This window comes from Lissotriton vulgaris, chromosome 11 (assembly GCF_964263255.1).
Source record: "Lissotriton vulgaris chromosome 11, aLisVul1.2, whole genome shotgun sequence".
Taxonomy (NCBI): domain Eukaryota; kingdom Metazoa; phylum Chordata; class Amphibia; order Caudata; family Salamandridae; genus Lissotriton; species Lissotriton vulgaris.
This window is the reverse complement of record NC_141699.1, coordinates 921395687-921417002: the sequence shown is the minus strand read 5'-3', so window position 1 is coordinate 921417002 and position 21316 is coordinate 921395687.

The following is a 21316-nucleotide window of genomic DNA, read 5'->3' as shown; positions in this document are numbered from 1 at the left end:
AAATCAAACATTTCAAAAGAACAATAAAAAAATATTTTGGCGAAATAGCAAATAGACAACTATTCCACGGGATATATTGACCGATCTCATATGGTCTACTACGTTATTAGTATTGCTTGATTTGCGGACCGTCGACTTGGAAAGTTCTTATGTAACTCACTAAACAAAGTACTAAAAAGGTTTGCCTAGGACTGGCAGGCAGCAGTCCGCAGCACACGAAGTGACAGACAAAGTCCATCGTGATTGCAGATCAGCGACAACACTAAAGTTTCCTACTACATTAACCAGTCATTAAAATACTCAAACTATCAATCCACCACCACTATTTCTTCTTATCGCCATGTGTACAAAGGAAGGACTGGACTTGAGTCTGTAGGGGCTGATTTAGAAGCCCCTTGCGGCTCTTTTGCTCCATTGTTGCGTGACTTTTGTGACGCAGCGGCAGAACAAAAGAGGCACCATGGTGCGGCGTATATTAACAACGTGACGCATATGGGAGATGCATCACGTTGTAAAGCCCTGCGCCATCAGGGGGCGTTCCGGCGCAAGGGAGGGCGTTCCTGCGCAGGAACGCATCCTAAAAGTGGCTGAGGGAAATCTACAAGATTTCAATCAGTCACTTTGAGGACAATGATGCGTGACTTAAACCCTGCGCCTGCTTGAAGCAGACGTACGGCTTGACGCAGCATTGGGGAGATAGGGCACCCCAGAGCATTGCTGGAGCTGCGCCATCGTTGCGACGCAACTCCAGCAATGCGCCGCCTTTACGGCACAGATGCGTAACGCTTTGGTGACGTTTTGGGCCCATGGTGCGCCGCATTGTAAATACGGCGCACCATGGGTGGTGGTGGCGTGGCGCACAATTACTGGCGCATCCCTGCTACTTTGCAGGGATGCGCCGGAAATTAAAAATCTGACCCTTAGTGTCTAGCATTAGGCAGTTCTTTAAACTACACTCATGCATAATTTCACAGGCCAACGAAATGAGCACAAAATCGAAAACAAATAAGCATAGTAGCAGCGCTACTGAGAAGGAGAGCAGTGCACCTGAAATGCACAGAAGATTTTGAAATATAATTTACCTACAATGTAATCAGCAGCATTATTGCTCTTGGTAAAAAACAAAAATCTGCAAGATAATAACACACAGAGCAGGAGAAAACATAGTAAAGAAATAGCTACTACTACTCACCAAGCCCGGGGATCTCAAGGCCGAGCAGGTCGAGCAGATCCCGTTCCCGGTCCAGGACATCCGTCCAGCGGTGGGTGGCCTGGTTGTAGGTGCGCCGGACCCGAGAGTGGTGGTACATGGCCCGGCACACCTTCTCCCACCGCTTCCGGCGCTCCTGGATCCCGTACCCGCTAGCGATCTTGCCGCCTGCCATGATGGTCCTTGGGAGGCGGCGCTGAACATAAAAAATTAGTGCGGCCACCTCCTCCGGGCTGAAGATCTCCCGGGGTGCGACCTGCTCCCCCTTCAAACGCCCGCACGGGAGCAGGGCACGGGGTGCGGGACCCTTTCCCTTCTCAGGATGCTTCCCGGCTCCCTTCACCATGGTCTGGGCCGAAAGGAAGCTAATTAATAAAGAAAATAGAATAGGGAAGAGAAGAAAAGAAAAGAGTTTAAAAAAGTAGTTTAAAATTAACCAAAAGTAGCAGAAAACACAAAAATATAGAGCTAGAAAAATAGAGGGATAGATAATAAGTAAAATAGATAAAAAAAAACTTCAAACAAGCGACTTAAACCCTGCGCCTGCTTGAAGCAGACGTACGGCTTGGCGCAGCATTGGGGAGATAGGGCACCCCAGAGCATTGCTGGAGCTGCGCCATCGTTGCGACGCAACTCCAGTAATGCGCCGCCTTTACGACACAGATGCGTAACGCTTTAGTGACGTTTTGGGCCCATGGTGCGCCGCATTGTAAATACGGCGCACCATGGGTGGTGGTGGCGTGGCGCACAATTACTGGCGCATCCCTGCTACTTTGCAGGGATGCGCCGGTAATTAAAAATCTGACCCTTAGTGTCTAGCATTAGGCAGTTCTTTAAACTACACTCATGCATAATTTCACAGGCCAATGAAATGAGCACAAAATCGAAAACAAATAAGCATAGTAGCAGCGCTACTGAGAAGGAGAGCAGTGCACCTGAAATGCACAGAAGATTTTGAAATATAATTTACCTACAATGTAATCAGCAGCATTATTGCTCTTGGTAAAAAACAAACATTTGCAAGATAATAACACACAGAGCAGGAGAAAACATAGTAAAGAAATAGCTACTACTACTCACCAAGCCCGGGGATCTCAAGGCCGAGCAGGTCGAGCAGATCGCGTTCCCGGTCCAGGACATCCGTCCAGCGGTGGGTGGCCTGGTTGTAGGTGCGCCGGACCCGAGAGTGGTGGTACATGGCCCGGCACACCTTCTCCCACCGCTTCCGGCGCTCCTGGATCCCGTACCCGCTAGCAATCTTGCCACCTGCCATGATGGTCCTGGGGAGGCGGTGCTGAACATAAAAAATTAGTGCGGCCACCTCCTCCGGGCGGAAGATCTCCCGGGGTGCGACCTGCTCCCCCCTCAAACGCCCGCACGGGAGCCGAGCCGGGCACGGTGTGCGGGACCCTTCCCCTTCTCGGGATGCTTCCCGGCTCCCTTCACCATGGTCTGGGCAGAAAGGAAGCTAAATAATAAAGAAAATAGAATAGGGAAGAGAAGACAAGAAAAGAGTTTAAAAAAGTAGTTTAAAATTAACCAAAAGTAGCAGAAAACACAAAAATATAGAGCTAGAAAAATAGAGGGATAGATAATAAGTAAAATAGATCAAAAAAAACTTCAAACAAGCAAAGGATGGCAGAGATACAGAGAGGATACAAAAAGCATGCCCAGAACCATAGCAATGAATGAGAAACAAGATGGCCGCGCCCGTTCACGACCGCGTGGGTAAGTTCGCGCAAGATTTTCCTCGCGGACACACGCGAAATTGTACTAGCGAGCCGCACACTTTGCGAGATTACACGTCGCGGCCGGAAACGGAAATACGTCATGCAAACAAGATGGCCGCGCCCATGAACGACCGCGAGGGTAACTTCGCGCCGTTGCGCTACAAGCGGCTCGCTAAAACGCACAAAACCTTGTGAACTAACACGCCGCAAAAAAAAATCGCATATTCGCACAAATTCGCGGCTTCCGAATTCGATCTCGCGCAAGTTCGCGCCCCGCGAATCCCGCGAAATTGCAGAAAAACGAATTTTGCAAAACTGAAAGCACTCAGCTGGTGCAAACGTTCAAACTCATCATTAGTAACCATTCCCTGTATTCCTTCCTGACTGGGGCCCCTCCAGAGTTCAGTTGCTAGTTGCAACAATTGTATGACCCTGCTCTGACCCTCACAGCAGGCTCATAGAATAGCTACAAGTAGGCCACAAAGGTCCTGGAAAAAAAAATTGCACTGCAACAGAAAGCAAATTACTGACAAGGAAGCAGGTGCCAGACTGGAATTTTAAAACAGTGACACATTAATAAACCAACCCCAAATTAATTCATGTCAGTTGAAGCAGGGCAGGTGTGCTTGCTTTTCCCCCCCATAATCTACAGTGATGATGAACCAGAGGGTGGCATTGATGTACCAGAGGGTGGCATGGGTGAAACAGAGGGTGGCAGTGGTGAAACAGAGGGTGCTGGAAACCTGTGATGATGAACCAGACGTAGAAACAACATAGTCGCGACCGTTGCGAGCCGACAAGTAAGTTCGCAATTGCGAACTAGTACCAAACCCTCGCGAACTGGCAGAAACCCTTGCGAACACAAAAAAAAAAAACGCAAATTTGCGGATTTTGCGGATTGCGAGTTCGCAAATTCGCTAAATTCGCGAACGCCAGATTTGCTAAATTCGCCCATGCTTAGTAATTATCAAAATTGACAATTTATTCAAAAAATCATTCTCAGTCAAGAGTAATCTATCTAAACATGAACAACAAGCATTACGCCATCTACAATCATTGTCTGATACCACTACAAAACCGGCAGACAAAGGCAGGGGAATAGTTCTGTGGGATCAAGAGGCATACAGAACAGAAATTAACAAAGTACTGTCAGTAGAACTACATTATAAAAACGTACCAAGCAACCCCACGAGTAGGCTAGAAAAATCAATCATGATTCTTAGTAACAAGGCCTAGAAGGTGGATGGCTAAGTACAAAAGAGGCTGCCTTCTTAATCAATAAAGCTCCAACGGTACCCATGATCTATATTCTACCGAAGATTCATAAGAGCAAAACGGTCCCTTCTGGCAGACCGATTGTGTCAGGGTGCAATACCATACTTAAACCCCTGGCATAATACGCGGACTTCTTTATCAGGCCTTTTGCCTTTTACCAAGGGGTGGCTTTTGCCATGGAATCACCCACATATATCCGTGACACTACAGCAGTTATCAATGTGGTAGATGGACATCCGTTCAATTCGGAATGTGAGCTTTTGGTGTCCATGGACATCGAAAGTCTGTACACCAATATTCCTCAAGGGGAAGTTCTTTAAATTCTAGAAGAACAACCAGCCAAGACCACATCCAGTACCTACCAAATTTGTTGTTGAGTGCATTAAATTGTCACTCTGTGAGAACTTTTTCCTATGCGAATGCACATTCTATCAACAACTCAAGGGTGTGGCAATGGGGGCTGTATATGCCCCGATATAGCAAATATCTACATCTCCCACTTTGAGCAGAAGTACGTCTATGAACTTTTGAATCCATTCACAGCCAATATCACATGCTGGCTAAGATACATAGACAATATCTTTTTAATATGGAAAGGAAGTAAAGACCAACTCCTAGAATTTCACAATTGGCTAAATACTATAAAATCCAAATCTTCAGTTCACCATTGCACATGATAATCAAACCATGAATTTTCTTGGCATCTCAATTAAAGTAGGTAATGATGTGACTCTATATACCACTTTATTTACGAAACCATCAGCTAGAAACACCTTGCTGAAATACAGCATCCATCATCCGCAAGCACTTAGGGATGGCCTTCCATTTGGGCAATTTCTCCGTTTACGGAGAAATTGCTCCAAAAAAGATGATTATTTTTCTGAAGCAAAATTTTTAAAAGAAAAATTACATGCTCGAGGTTACCCGAATAAACTTCTCAAGAAATAATTGAAGAGGGCCTGGTATAACAACCGGGATGCACTGCTAGAGGTTAAAGAGAAAACTTCTAAACCAAGCTTAGTCTGTGTCACAACGTATGGCACAGCCACAAATTACATTAAAAAGATAATCACCAAACATTGGTCACTACTCTCCTCGCTACCAGAGTTAACTCAAAAACCTCTGTTTTCATTCAAGGGAGGTTCAAATCTTAAGGACCGATTGGTCCATGCATATGAGACGAAGGAGAAAAATGTGGTCGATAATATGAGACAACTAACACCTGTGACAGGACATCATAAATGCAATAACTGCACTGCCTGTTTGACTACTAGCAATACCAAAACCTTTGTACTTAATGGCCAAAACTACACCATAAGCCACTTTTCAAATTGCAATACCATAAATGTGGTATATTGCATTAAATGTCCATGTAATCTGGTGTACATAGGCAAGACCACTCAAATGATAAAAAAACATATTCTCCAACACCAATCTAGGATACGGTGTAAAGTTAAAAATGCACCACTGGTAGAACATTACATTCAAGCAACACACACAGAGAAAGAGATGTCTTGGATAGTCATTCAAGTTGTTAAGTCTACAATTAGACAGTTCAATGTTGACAAATTCTTAATGCACAAAGAAAATCGGTGGATGTGCACAGCAAACTGTGTAAAAGAAGGTCTTAACTCTGCCACTGAGTGGCACTCTTTGGCTTGCAATACCTAGAGTGTTCATTAACTAAGGTTCCTTTGACTTTTTATTGACAGTCTCTCAGTTGAGACACTGTATAGAATCTCTTTTGAATTATCTTGAATGTTAATGATTCTAGATTGTGAGCGCTATTAACATACTGAATGCGCAAGGGGATCAACAATAGATATCTGAATTGTATTTCATCTGCTGGTTATACACCTCAGAATTGTACTTGTTTTAACAACATGATATCTGCATATGTACGAAGGTATGAATTGATAAATATGCTTTTTAACAATAGCTGAAAGTATAATATGCACCCATAGATTCATAACTGTAGAAAAATATACTTGGGTTAGTCATGACAACCAAGTCTTGACATCTGCATATGCACGAGGTTATGAATTGCCATGCACAATGATATGAATTGATAAATATGTACTATAACAAAAGTTGAAAATATAACATATATTGGATTTAAAATTGTTTTGAACAAATATATATATTCAATGTTGATGTTGCATTTATGTATGTCTGTTAAAAAAAAGTAATAACTTGATGTCGAAAGCCACTATGACACACCCAAGATGGCCGCCAAACTTTCCATCACGTAAAATCCGGATGCGTGTTATTTAGCTTAAGCCGTAGCTCAACGCGGGCCGATAAGAGTATCTAAAATGGTATTAAAATCAATAACTGTAGCAATAGTTAAGTTTTGTTTTCAATGTCTTTCGGTCGAAACACTGTATTCCATAAAGCTTATTGCGGACCTTTAAAAATTCCTTTTTTTAAAAATCCATTTTGAGTAAGCACAAGAGCACTTCCGGGGCAAGACCTATAAAAATACTGCCGCTGCCCGCAATCTCTGTGTAAGCAGAACGGAGGATTGCTGCCTGTCCCTGCTGCTCATCCGCTTTTTGAAAGTAAGCTAGAATCACTGCCTGAATTAAAGCCAGCACGCTGTTCCATTTAATATCGAACAGTTTTGTGACCGCGAGCACTATGGAGCGTTTGTTTGTCTCTCGCCTGTTTATATATGCTATTCCGTTTTACATCGGACAGCTTATTGATCATGAGCTCCACGGAGCGTCTCTTGCCTTACTCCCGTTTTTATTACGTGTGCTACACACTGCATATTATTTCAGGCATAATCATTTAAAATAAGGCATGTACGCAGTCAGCCTGATAGATGCACTAATAAAGATATCTATAGGACATTTATTATTGTTTCATAAAGGAAGAATTTGAATAGTTCCCCTTCTTCCTTTTATTACAGTCTCAAAGTCATCGCAAAGCTAATGTGACTGGTTGATGAACATATGAGTTAATTGTGGTGTTTGAATACAATGGCACAGGAACCATCTTGGCATTATATAGTATAAAATGTAAATGTAGTATTTGGACCACTAAACATTAATAAACAGCCACAGAATGTCGATAGTGGAAAAGACATAGAGGGTTGCCATAATTGCAACCAGATTTAAAGACAAACAACAGTAACATAACAATATCTTTGTGGACTTTGTGTTAGCTAAAAACAACAGATTTTACGCTTTCAATATGAGAAAGGGGTGGCTTTAACACTGCCACATAGTTCTAGAATATACTTGAGTCTAATTATACAGTTACATGTCATTTCTTTTTTAAAAAAGACTTTGAATTAAGTAAAACACACCATTTTGTTACAGATTATATACTGGACACTTTCAACTCGGACCTACCCTGTTAAATTGAGGAGCGTTATTTCAAGATCCCTCAATAGCGCGTTTTATCTGGAGATTACCAAGTATTGGATAGATTGGTTTTTTTTTTAAACACTCTTCATCAGCTAGATAAAAAGGAGCAAATGAGTTCAATGATATTCACTCTATTTTCAGAAAATTGACTCATTGCCTCTCTGATTGTCGAGAGCTAAAGTATCAAGGAGCCACGTGCCTCCAATCTTGGAATCTGATTGAAGCTGATTCTTTAAGAATAATCCAGCACAAGTAAGAACCATTAAAAACTTTTAATCTCAAGATGGTTAGCGGGGCGTAAATTAGAACATAATTTTTTATAAATAGACTTGTAATGCAATCAACTAACAAATGTTGCTGATTTTAATTATTGAATGTGTCACATTGACCACAATTGAGGTTATTTAATTAAACGGGTTATCATTGTCATTTTTTGTAATTGAGTGGTATTTACAGAAAAACAACATACTTATTTATACATGTATTTTTTTCATAGGGGTATTTTGTTTTAATACATTATCTCATTGTCCTGAAGATGGTCTGAACGATTCACACCAAGAAGACCGAAACGTCGACTTTACCTTCCAAATTCCTGTCCTTAGAGATATTCTAAGTGTATTTGTATATTGACTTTGCAATACAGCACTTATTATATATTTAATCTGGATTGGCTGATTTTGATATGTGGGGTATAGGTTTTTACAATGAATTGCCTTGCTCATGTGTCTATTTGAGAGCCATTTTTCATTATGTTTGTAGCATGATTGTTGAACTGATCTAAGTATTGAAATAGAGATTCAAGATTTATTACAATTGAACTATGCTAATTCGCTGACTTTAAGTTAAAGACAACCAGTGAAGTGAAATCCTTGTTGGCACACATCACCTGATAATATTAATTTCTGCCCAAGCCTACAAGGGTATATTGGATCTCCCACCTCACCTTTTCATCACTCTATACAGATTGAGCAGTATACATTATTTTTTACAGGGTGCAAAAAGCACTACAACCCCACCGTTTTTGGAGGCTCATGGTGCCAACCAGCACTTTGGCAACAAGTATGCTCACAACTGTTTCTTTCCTATTTGATTAATCAGAAAACCTTAAAAATCAGCGGGCTAAAAAGTGTGTTTTATGTTAAATGTTATGTGTGTATTGTCTGTGTTCTTTTTTACAGGGCACTTCACCACAATAGGATGACATACTATGTCTAGCAGTTGTAGCCCTCACAAAAAAATGTTTAGGTCACTGAACCAGTAGCACTGGATATTACAACTATAATACCTATAATATTCTTTTTCTTTGAGTTCATTTTGTCCTTCTTTTCAGGTTCTCATTGTAGAAACTTCGAAACAGACAAGTAGGCACATACTAGCCTTTTTTGAAAATATCACTTTTCTGTAATTTATCCGGGATTTCCGAGGGACATGAGTAAGGTGGGGATCTGTGCACCCAGTCCTGAAGAAGAAGCCTAGCTTCGAAACATGTCGACGATGCACACATGAGGTGTTGTACATTAACATACAAAATACCTCTCACCCTCTCTTTTTAACAGTACCAGCATGGGGGCCCATTAAAGTTTCTGTAGACCTCACATGCCAGGTACTTTTTACCTCACTTTTTTCACTTTTCAGAACACACCACTCACTTTAATACACTGAAACCTCACACGTACCACACATAGCCAATCTAAAAAAGTGTTCCCGCGTTGTCGCTGGTTAGAAGCACGCCGCATCCCGTAGAGGGGTGCGAAGACCTCAATGATGAAGCATGACACCAAGGGTCCTTTGGTGTGTGAGGGGTATTTAAAGAACACAGTGTGCTCCCCACCATCGTAGGGACCACTCTTAGAAAATCTTGATGTGGATTTGTTATGTTTAATTGACCTACTCTTACTACCTTCACACTGTGCGATGGCCTTAACGTGGTGTGCAATTTTATATTGATGGGCTGAGTATGTACAGAAGTCTTAGCTAGAGGCGAAAGATTAAAACCTTTTGCCATAGTGGCTTGCATGTTTTTCGATGGAATAGATATTTCAGGAGTTGTATACATGTCAGATCCCTCTATTTGGATGCCACATGCATCAGGGGCATTGAGTCAATCTATGTCTTTTAGAGTGGGTAAAATGTCAAAATTGTTAAATACCGGGACATTATAGGTATCAGATGGAATAGCCAAGAGGCCCCTGCTCCGTTTTCTTGTATGAGTTACACAGTATAGCTGGATATGGATTATTCCCCACTTTGCTCTCGCCCATACAGCACCCTCACTGATGAAGAAAACAAAAGAGAAGTACAACACACTCATGGTATAAAAAAGTGTGGGGGTTAACCTCGTATGATTAGCAAACTAAGTATCCGAATAATCAGTAAATAAAGGTAGAAAAACCTTCAATAAAATCTAGTGCCTACAAAAATAAGCCCACTGACATGTTGTTCCAAAAAAATAAGTGTTTCAAGTCAATTTTCCACAATCGGGAATGCTAGCCATTCCAAATAGAGTCTATACTACTTGTCCTTGCTTATATAGGCCCTCAAAAAGCCTCAGGGGGCTAGGCAATGAATCTGACAGATCTGAAAATAATTGCCCAAAGAAAAAGGACTCACCCTGTGGGATCAAAATGCTGTTTATGTACTTTTCAGGGGGGTGGCCCAACCCAGCCTCCTCCGGTCTCTGATGGGCTAAGACGAGCTTGTCTTGGCCCGGTCTTTGCCCGGGCCGAGCCAGGGCAAGCACCCGCACGCGTACCGCACTGCGGGACCTCTGCCGGCCTTTTAGGTGTGCTGCACCCCTCCTCAATGCTGGTAGGGATTGGGACCAAAGTGCAGCGTGCTTCAGTTAGGGTCCTGGTACAAAGTGCAAATGCTGTGCACCCCACGCTGTGGGACCTCCGCCGGCCTTTTAGGCGTGCCGCATCCCTCCTCAATGCCGGTAGGGATTGGGACCAAAGTGCAGTGTGCTTCAGTTAGGGTCCTGGTACAAAGTGCAAATCTTGTTACTTCAGTCATGCCACAAGCCCTCACATAGAAAATCTCAGCGTTCAACAATGGCCATGTCATATGTAGGAAGGTGACCAGGTGTATGGGTTATAATGTCCATTCAGGTCATGTGTAGATCATGTGTTATTGAGACAGTGTAATCCATGTTAACTTACCATACTAGTTAGGTGTATTTCCGGGGGCCAAAATTGTACTGTTCCCGTCCGCAGCAGACATAGGTGTGCTGAGGTTTGCAAAAACCACCGTTGATGGACAGAATGCAGAACAATGTCATACATTCACCCCAGTACAGAGATCTGGGCCTAAATCCATCGTTTTTTTGCACTCCACACCACCCCAGTTCAGACATGGCCATATGCAAATCAGTCTGACACTGTGCCTCATGGGAGCAGTCCAGCCCTAACTGCCAAGCCATGCCTTCCCTGGACCGGAAACAAGCTTCCGAGGACCGGTTTCTGGCATTCCAGCCGTCTTCAGCCCGGCTTGCTTGAATCCAGTGATGTGGAGTGCATGGGACTCACATCTGCATTCAAACAACAGTGGTCCCATGCATTACATAATGTATGACAAATAAATATAGACAGAGTCAAATCTATATTTTAGAGTGACATGTCCAGCCGGACAGAGGTCTTTCAAGTTTACTTAATAAACAGCAATTCCAATAAAGCAAAAGATACCTTCCACAGTACACCCGTGTGGAACACAAGCCTGTGCCCAACACTAGCGGGGTGATTACAGATGGTGAGAAAATAGAAGGGTTTTTAAGGCAAACAAGCGTTTTTTCTGTTATACATTCAATTTCCACAGAAAATGTCAAAGAGCGCCATTACAATAGTTAGCAATCAAGTATTTGTATATAGCGCTAGATGGGTCGACGGCGTTTCAGTCCCCCTAAAGGGTCATGGGGACCATCATCAGGACAATCAATAATTGCCTTAATCGCTAACTGGGACTCACATCTGAGCATACCCATCCCACTCGGGGTGACAATGGCAAAACCACAGTTGATGGACAGAATGCAGAACAATGTCATACATTCACCCCAGTACAGAGATCTGGGCCTAAATCCATCGTTCTTTTGCACTCCACACCACCCCAGTTCAGACATGGCCATATGCAAATCAGTCTGACACTGTGCTCATGGGAACAGTCCAGCCCGAACTGCCAAGCCATGCCTTCCCTGGACCGGAAACAAGCTTCCGAGGACCGGTTTCTGGCATTTCAGCCGTCTTCAGCCCGGCTTGCTTGAATCCAGTGGTGTGAAGTGCATGGGACTCACGTCTGAGCATACCCTTCCCACTCGGGGTGACAATTGCAAATACCACAGTTGATGGACAAAATGCAGAACAATGTCATACATTCACCCCAGTACAGAGATCTGGGCCTAAATCCATCGTTTTTTTGCACTCCACACCACCCCAGTTCAGACATGGCCATATGCAAATCAGTCTGACACTGTGCTCATGGGAACAGTCCAGCCCGAACTGCCAAGCCATGCCTTCCCTGGACCGGAAACAAGCTTCCGAGGACCGGTTTCTGGCATTCCAGCCGTCTTCAGCCCGGCTTGCTTGAATCCAGTGGTGTGGAGTGCATGGGACTCACGTCTGAGCATACCCATCCCACTCGGGGTGACAATTGCAAAAACCACAGTTGATGGACAGAATGCAGAACAATGTCATACATTCACCCCAGTACAGAGATCTGGGCTTAAATCCATCGTTTTTTTGCACTCCACGCCACCCCAGTTCAGACATGGCCATATGCAAATCAGTCTGACACTGTGCCTCATGGGAACAGTCCAGCCCGAACTGCCAAGCCTTGCCTTCCCTGGACGGGAAACAAGCTTCCGAGGACCGGTTTCTGGCATTTCAGCCGTCTTTAGCCCGGCTTGCTTGAATCCAGTGGTGTGGAGTGCATGGGACTCACTTCTGAGCATACCCATCCCACTCGGGGTGACAACTGCAAAAACTAGAGTTGATGGACAGAATGCAGAACAATGTCATACATTCACCCCAGTACAGAGATCTGGGCCTAAATCCATCATTTTTTTTGCACTCCACACCACCCCAGTTCAGACATGGCCATATGCAAATCAGTCTGACACTGTGCCTCATGGGAACAGTTCAGCCCGAACTGCCAAGCCATGCCTTCCCTGGACCGGAAACAAGCTTCCGAGGACCGTTTTCTGGCATTCCAGCCGTCTTCAGCCCGGCTTGCTTGAATCCAGTGGTGTGGAGTGCATGGGACTCACGTCTGAGCATACCCATCCCACTCGGGGTGACAATTGCAAAAACCACAGTTGATGGACAGAATGCAGAACAATGTCATACATTCACCCCAGTACAGAGATCTGGGCCTAAATCCATCGTTTTTTATGCACTCCACACCACCCCAGTTCAGACATGGCCATATGCAAATCAGTCTGACACTGTGCCTCATGGGAACAGTCCAGCCCGAACTGCCAAGCCGTGCCTTCCCTGGACCGGAAACAAGCTTCCGAGGACCGGTTTCTGGCATTCCAGCCGTCTTCAGCCCGGCTTGCTTGAATCCAGTGGTGTGGAGTGCATAGGACTCACGTCTGAGCATACCCATCCCACTCGGGGTGACAATTGCAAAAACCAGGTTAGCAGTTATGAGATATCATAACACCTGTGTTCTCCCATCCACATTGTAGTAAGATCTATTGCATGGTCACTTAGGGCAAGGTCAGGTTAAAGTGTGGTGTCAACAGAAAATTAAAATGTGTCATGAAATATGTTAAGATCACATGTTTGACAACAGGTGCAGTGTGGACAATTGTAGTCCACTAACTTGAACATTGTTTACGCTACAAATCCCTGACGTGTGTGACAAAGTACATGGATATGTACATCTTGCATGTGTGCTAAGTGTCTGATACCATGTGATCCTTACAGGTCAATGCCCATAAGAAGCTTTTCCTGTGGAGGACCATTGCCAAGAAGGTGCGGTCCCTTCGGGGGTTACACATCAGCGCAGTGCACACTGTCAAAAATGGTTGCAGGACCTGAGAGGCTGGGCAAAGAAGATCCCCGAAGTCCAGCTGGGCCTGGCATCTCCAGGCAGGAGTGGTGCGTGCCACACCTTGACCTCCCTAATGTGTTGCATCGTGGCAGTGGCCTATCCCAATCTCAATGGACAATTGAGAACCAGACAGCAGCAAGGAGGGGTGAGTATGTGGCTTGATGAACTTTGTACAATACCATGCATAATCATGTATTACAGCTAGATGTAGACTTTTAGGTTTTGCGACCATCGAGACCTATGTAATGTGCAACATTTGGCATATGAAACAATACTTGTTGCATGGTTAGGTCCCTTAAATCAATGCCATATAGGAGTAAAAGAGGCTGGGTATTGCCAGTAGGCTATTCTATTGTACAATGTGCACATGACCACACAATGTGCAAGAAATAGACCCTTTATATATTGCTATGAAGCTCAACATAGTTCAACGCAAATAGCATTGTTTGTCATGGTCTCCGTATTGAGACAACACGTTTGTGTTGTTTGATGCTGGTGAACTTGACTGTGACATGCCATGCAATACAGCTAGGTATCAGGCACTGTGTAATTGCAGGCCTTGGTAAGTGTAGATTCATCTGTGTTGAACATTTTTCAAACAGCACTGGTGCTACCTGTTGCCCATTGTACCAGCTGGCAATAGTCATACTTTTGTGTACCGATTTCACATGTCAGACTTGACCTTACCATAAGTAAATGATAGAATGCATCCTATCTGAATTTGAGCTGATTCCATGTTTTGGACTATGTGTAGGTGACAACAGATGTCTGAGAGTGATAGGTTGTAAGGGGGGGGGGTAAGTACATGGGAGTGGAAGTCACATATTCCCAATTGTACAAGGGGCATTATTCTTTTGTGCAAGTAATACTATGGTTTAGGAAGGTAAATCTGGCCTCTGGAAATATGGCTTCACCAACATCTGATAAGGGCAGATATATTCCGATGAAGAGCACAGCGGCATCTAAGCTGGACAATATGCGACTGATGATATATATCAGGGAGGGGTAGGCTGACTTGTCCTTCTGAGATGTAGACATCAGAAGGATGTACGCGATAAGGAACAGTGTTGGCCAAAGGTATCAAGTAAAATGTTGTACACTAAGATTGTGGCCACACAATAATTATACCTGGTATGGTGGTATAGTAAACCAAATGTCCCTGGAAATATTAAAGGGGGGAGGTGTGGCACTCTGCGGGTAAATTGCGATTTGAGATAGTTCTAGACACTTAGGTGCTGGCCGATTAGATTCCTCTGACCTTAAGGGAGTTCTTAGTGATAACAAGTGAATGCTGCCAAGCTTGACAGGTTAGCCAGTCGCACTCTTCTGGGGAAATCAATCCTTTGTCAACATAGTTCAACTGAACTAGGTAATAATAACCATATGCCAAGGTAAAGTTTACCTTGGCATATGGTTATTATTACCTATTTCAGTTGAACTATGTTGACAAAGGATTGATTTCCCCAGAAGAGTGCGACTGGCTAACCTGTCAAGCTTGGCAGCATTCACCTGGAAATATTAAGTCATTATCATTGGCAGTGTGATAAGCTGTGTTTACATGGCAAATTGTAAAAGTGTTGCAATCTGCCTATGGTACATTTGATTATTCCGCTGTGCTGACATGACACAATACTTGTAGATATAAAGTGTTGCCTTCTTAGACCTATATTCCATGTGTAACTTCTATATGAGTTACATTTGTGACACTTAGAGCTGCTTCATCTGCTAATGGACAGATGTGCAACAGTAATATTTTCCATGTTAAATAGCCTATTCTAAGAATCAAATTCAAGAAGAAAAAATAATAATATATGAGATGTGTAAACGTGTTCCTGACAGGATTACTGTACACCGTTCTGTGTATGTAAGGCAATGAGCTGAAGTTAAAAAAAATTAGCAAATCTACACCAGTAGATTTACTCCCACAAATGAATGTAGATTTACACATTTTTAGAATTCACAAAAATTTCCCAAAGTTTACCTCAAACACTGTTGTAAATTTCCTCTCTTGACTATGTGATGGCAAACTGCTGTCCATTTTGTTTAACATCAAATGTATACATATCTTTCTTTTTTTCTAGACAGGGTAAATTTAATTCTCCTTGGCAAAACTCCTTCCCCAATTCAGTAACCAATTTTGGGAGTGTTTTCTTTCTCTTTCCAATTCCATACTTGAAAGGATTTTAGGGTCAGATGTAAAAAACGTTGTTGTGGTTGAAAACCACTCCAATTTGGAGTTTGTGACTGCAGAAATGTTTTTGGGCATATTCAATCCCATTTGACGTGTCTGTAAAGATTTACCAGCTGCTAAAATTAGGGTCTGTCTGCATAACTATGTAGTATTTTGGAAGAGGTGTGTTGTGGGTGTCCCTTCGAAATACCAAATCGGTACCAGGTGGAACAATGGTTTGACATTGGAATTCTAGTTGCAAACTTTTGAAAAGTTACTGGTTCCCAAGTTGGGCTAGTAACTTATTCGTAAAAGGGAAGGAGTTGCTTTGGACCATTTCCCCTTTGTGATTCGTGAAAATGTTTCAGAGGGATAGGCAGTGGTCCAGGAGCCCACTGCGAGCTATCAAAGAAACCTATTGCTAGACCTGGCCTTCTCTGCTGGGTCACCCTAAACTTTTTTCCTTCACTCCTCCTGTTTTATGAAACATTTTTGTTGGCTTTTATGACTTTGTGAACTTTACCACTTTACCACTTCTAATCAGTGCAACAATGCTTGTGGCCTCTCCTCTAAACATGGTCAAGTTGATGAATTATACCCAATTGCCACATTTAATTTACTAAGACCCTAGCAAATTGTACTAAGTCAACCCAAGATCTGCAATTTAAATGCTAGTGAGCCTGAAGCACTTATTGTGCCATCAACTTAAGTAGCCTTTGTACGATCTCCAAAAGTCTTAGCACAAACAATAATGTAATCCTGGAAGAAGACAACCTGGTCTATCCCTTTTAAAATGGCAGACATCAAACATTGGAAAATGCCACAGAGGGAAGGCCAAGTTCAGTTGTTTAAAGTTGAAACATCCTTTGGATGGTTATGAAGGACGTAAGTGATTTTGATTCTGGGTACAACTTGATGGTAAGCACTCTGGAGGTCAAATTTTGAAAAATACTTTCCTTCTTTCAACATTAAAGCCATCTCATCTAGGTTTGGTATGGGGGAACTGTCAACAACAATATTTAAAGCCATGAAGATTAGCACATAACTTTAACTTGCCATCAGTGTTTTTGTAATCATTAGTGGTGAAGCAAAATGTGCCAATTCTACTGCTTGATTAACCCATTTATGACCATATGCTCCAGCACATTCTTCAGTTCTTCCCTGATAGCCAACATTATTCTCCATGCCCTATGCCTCACAGGTTGAGCGCCTTTTTCAGTATGATTTTATGCACATAGCCCTTCAAAGCACCCATCTTTCCCTCAAATACTTCTTTACTATCTATTACTATTTCTTACACATCAGTGTCCTCCACTACCATACCCAGATCTTTGGCCTTGGAATTGATGATAATATGAATGTCATATTGATGGACTGTAGGAAAGTAGGATCTGCTTCCATGGTTACCCCCACTTTTTGCTGATGTTCTACTGTTTTTCTGACTAGTCTGACTGGGATCCTGCTAATCAGGGCCCAAGTAACTGTCATTCCTCCCGAAATTGTTTATGGTAAGTATCTTGGTACATTCCTATTTGGCTACTGGGGCACCCTGGTAAGTCCCTAGTATATGGTTCAAGGGGCCTAGGACATGGGTACCCCAGAGATCCTCTATGTGCTGCGGCATGTATTATACCACCCATGAGGGATCCTCCAAACTACCACTACAGGCCTGCCATTGCAGCCTGTGTGAGTTGGTGCATGCACCACTCACAAGAGATATAAGTTTCCTTATCTCTCAAAGTCACTGCACTTCAGACCTATAAGTCACCCCTCTAGCAGGCCTTTCATTCCCAAAGGCTGGATGCTCGGTTCTGAGTGTGAGGGTGGCCCTGCTTGAGCAGACCACTCCTACAAGCCCCGGAGTCCATTCTCCAGACTTTGTAAGTGAATCAGCCATTACGATATAGAGAGACCATGCGTCACTACGCAAGGACCATCTCTAAACTGGCTGAAACAAACCTGGGCATGTTTGGAATCATACCCCAACACTATATCTTGTGTTGGAGGTATGATTCCAGCCATGGTAGGTCCCCTCCAGACCGATCTTACATAGCCTGAAAGAAACCTAGGGCTCCTGCTGGCCCCAGTCACGATTCTGCTGCCAGAGCAGAGGAAGGTAGGACAATAGCTTTCCTGTCACAGGGAGGTGTAACCACCTCCCAGACAGGATTTAGGGTATTAGGCCGGGGTAGGGGTGTTTGCCAGCACCACATAGTCCGCTGGAAGGGCACATTTGGTGCCCTCCTTGCATACTCCATTTCAAACGAGCGCAATGAGCAGTTGGCTCCTGCTCTGGCGTGAAACTCGACAAAGTCCATGAGAGTACCCTCTCTACTGTCCAGCCCCTCCTCCGGGAGGGATCCCTGAATCACACCAACCCTTTCATGAGGGTTCTTAGGGGCTTACCTGTGGGTGAAACCCTAGGTTCGTCATGGGATTCAATTCTGATCCTACTCCACTTCTTCTTTGACTGTATGGACATCCTTGCCAAGTCATGCTGACAATGCCAGACTGATCACATCGTCCTTTGCTTCGGGACGGAGACTGCAACGGAGAAGACTCTGTCGTCTCCTGACCTTACCGTCCTGCAAATCCGCTGCACCGTCAGTGTCTATGCTCCATACAGGTCCCGTCTGGGTCCTGTGGACATCTAAAGACATCTAATAACCAAAAAATAGTCCCTCCTGCTGGAGAAGAAGAGAGACGCAGCCTATTTGTAGGACTGTAAAAGAAATATTTTCTTTTAAATAATCCTCACCCACCAGGGTTAACCCACGGTGGCATGCTTCCTCACAGGATTAATCCGTGCCCTTCTACGGAAAGGGACGTGCTACTACCTGTGAATACGCTGGAGCACTTCACAATGAATGTTCCTATACACCTATGTTGGTCGGAATAATAGAGTGGGTTATTTGTATGTGAAAAAGGTTAAAAATATCTAACTACTGAAAAAGAATAACTTTATTCACTCCCTATAATGTTACCCCGATTATCCTCGTCCCCAAAATTGTCTTTACTCCTTGACTCAAAGGGAACAAATAGTGAAAATCAAGGACATGAAGAGGATGACTGTTCTGTCCAGAATGGAAACTCGAAGGGACTTGAGGTGTATGATGAGCACACTACAGGGTCCAAGGGTACTAAAGACTGTAAACAATCTCTACAGCTTAATCCCGAAATTTCAACAAACCCGGCCTCCTCTATGTTGGAATTGATACTAATGTTGCAAAAAACACTCCAGGGAATCCTGGAAGTGACAATGTTAAACCATGACATCTTAAAAACACAGAATTCGCACCTCTCAAAAATTCAGGGTGAATAACAAGGAATTAGGGGCCAAATGCCTTCAATGATAAGACCAGTTCCTGACCTCGAGCATGTAACACCAACTGTGGGGGGGAGGAGGTTGGGAATATAGAACCCCCAGCTGTAAACCATGAAGTTTGCATTTCAAAATGGCCTATGCTTGTAAAAAGAAGGGGCAAGTATAAGAGACGTACTCTATCAAGACAGGGGAGACCCATCAGGAAAAGAGTGCAAAGAAAGGGTAAAAGCAGAGTAGTGGTAAAAGCGAGAGAGTTGGAGGAATCAATAAGCCTTTCGGAACATGTATTAAAATCAAAGTCCCCAAAAAATAAGAGAGAGAGCGAGTAGAGTAAGAATAGGAAGTACAGAGAATCCAGCAAGGAAGCAAGTAATAAAAGGTATGGGTAAGAGAGAACAAAATAACAAGGGGAAGCAATACAATGAGAAAGCCACTGAAGATAGAACTAATATACAACAACTACATAGGGGGCCAAAATCAAAAGAAATGGAGCTCAAAGGAAATCAATGGCTGTATTTTGAGCAAGTAAAAATGGGAAGGGGCGGGAAAAAAATGAAGAAGAGCTCATACGTAAATAGATCACTTCTTCTTAATTCATTCGCCCACTGCCCTAACTTGAAAGGGATCGGCACAAAAGATCTCCGTCAGGTGGGCTTCCAAGCAACCTCCAATGGAAAAGAGTTTACCAAGGTTCAAGTTTATTTTGACTTGGTAAAAATCGCCATCGAGAGAGCAGAAAGTGAGATACTAAAAGCAGGGATTCGGTTAGAACCTATTGAAGAAGTAGAGGCAAAAGAAAGGGTACTGCAAGGCAAAGCTTTCTTAAAGCACCATGCAGGGCTAGGTAAAAGGCAAGTAAGATTGTTAGAAAGTGGTGTAGGGCTAGGCTCGGGAAACCTTAATATTATAATAAATAACTCTGCTACTGAGGACTCTTGGAAGAATTGGAGCCTTAGTACTAGCCCCCCAGGACCTTCCAAGCAGTACTTAGAGGAATCAAATAGGTATGGGCCCTTTAGCGATGTAGAATAGGTATCAGGGCAGCCATATGGCCTAAAAGTAGTCTCCTGGAATATAAATGGGTTAGGAAATCAAATAAAACTTGAATGGTTAAAAGAACTAGCAGAAAATAATGTGATCCTTTGTATCCAGGAGACCTGGCTATGTGGCGAGCCCCCCATAGTGGAAGGGTTCCGTCAAGCCTATTGACCGGCAGTAAAATGTAGATCAGGACGCCCGGCAGGGGGTTTATTGACGTTATTATCTACAAAATCGGTGAAAAATGTATCCCAGCTCACTGTAACATGTAAATGGCTGCTCTGCTGTAGAATAACCCTAATTGCTGTTGGTAACAAGAAAGAAAATGTGTTGCTTTTAAATGTGTACATGCAATGGGGTGCCCAGGAGGAATATGGAGCTGAAATGGGAAATTTTAAGAATGATTTAGATCTATTGTGTGAAAAGTACGATTCAGATTTGATTTTGTTGGTAGGAGATTTTAATCATCAACTCAACCCAAAGCGGCATGATCTCATGTATCAGGAAATTTTAGAATCCAACGATATAACCCAAGCAAAGTTTCCCGAAAGCTCATGCTCTCTGCATGATGTAAGTTTGGGAAACTATTTAGCGACCAAGAGTTTTTTCTGTTTGAATGGCAGGTTTCCATAAGACCGCCCGGCAAAGAAAACTTTTAAACAAGGGTCACAAAATTGTCCCATAGATTATGTTTTTATGCCAGCATGGAATTTCAATTTAATAAAGGGCTTCAGGGTCAACCATATAGAAGATAGTGTCCACAATATTTTAGAATTGGAGTTGGCATATTCCCACGAAATTGTCCCCGAGAAAGTAATTATACAATCGATGGATTATCCTAGGCAAATTTCAACACGGCTAACTGAAGAATGTATAGAAAAGTTAACCTGGCTCCAACAAAACATAACTTTATGATGTGCAGCTGGTATATATCTGGCCTGGTATATTCATAAGATAAACCAAGTGGTACAAAGCATCAAGGTTGAACTTAGAGCAGACGTAAAGGCCAGCAAGAGTAATCAAAATACACAGGTTAAGAAAGGTAACTGGTTTAATACAGACTGTCTAAATAAGAAAAGAGAACTAAGGAGAGAACAGCGCAGTCTGCGTAAAAAATTTGATAAGACTATAGCAGAAAACCTCGCCAAA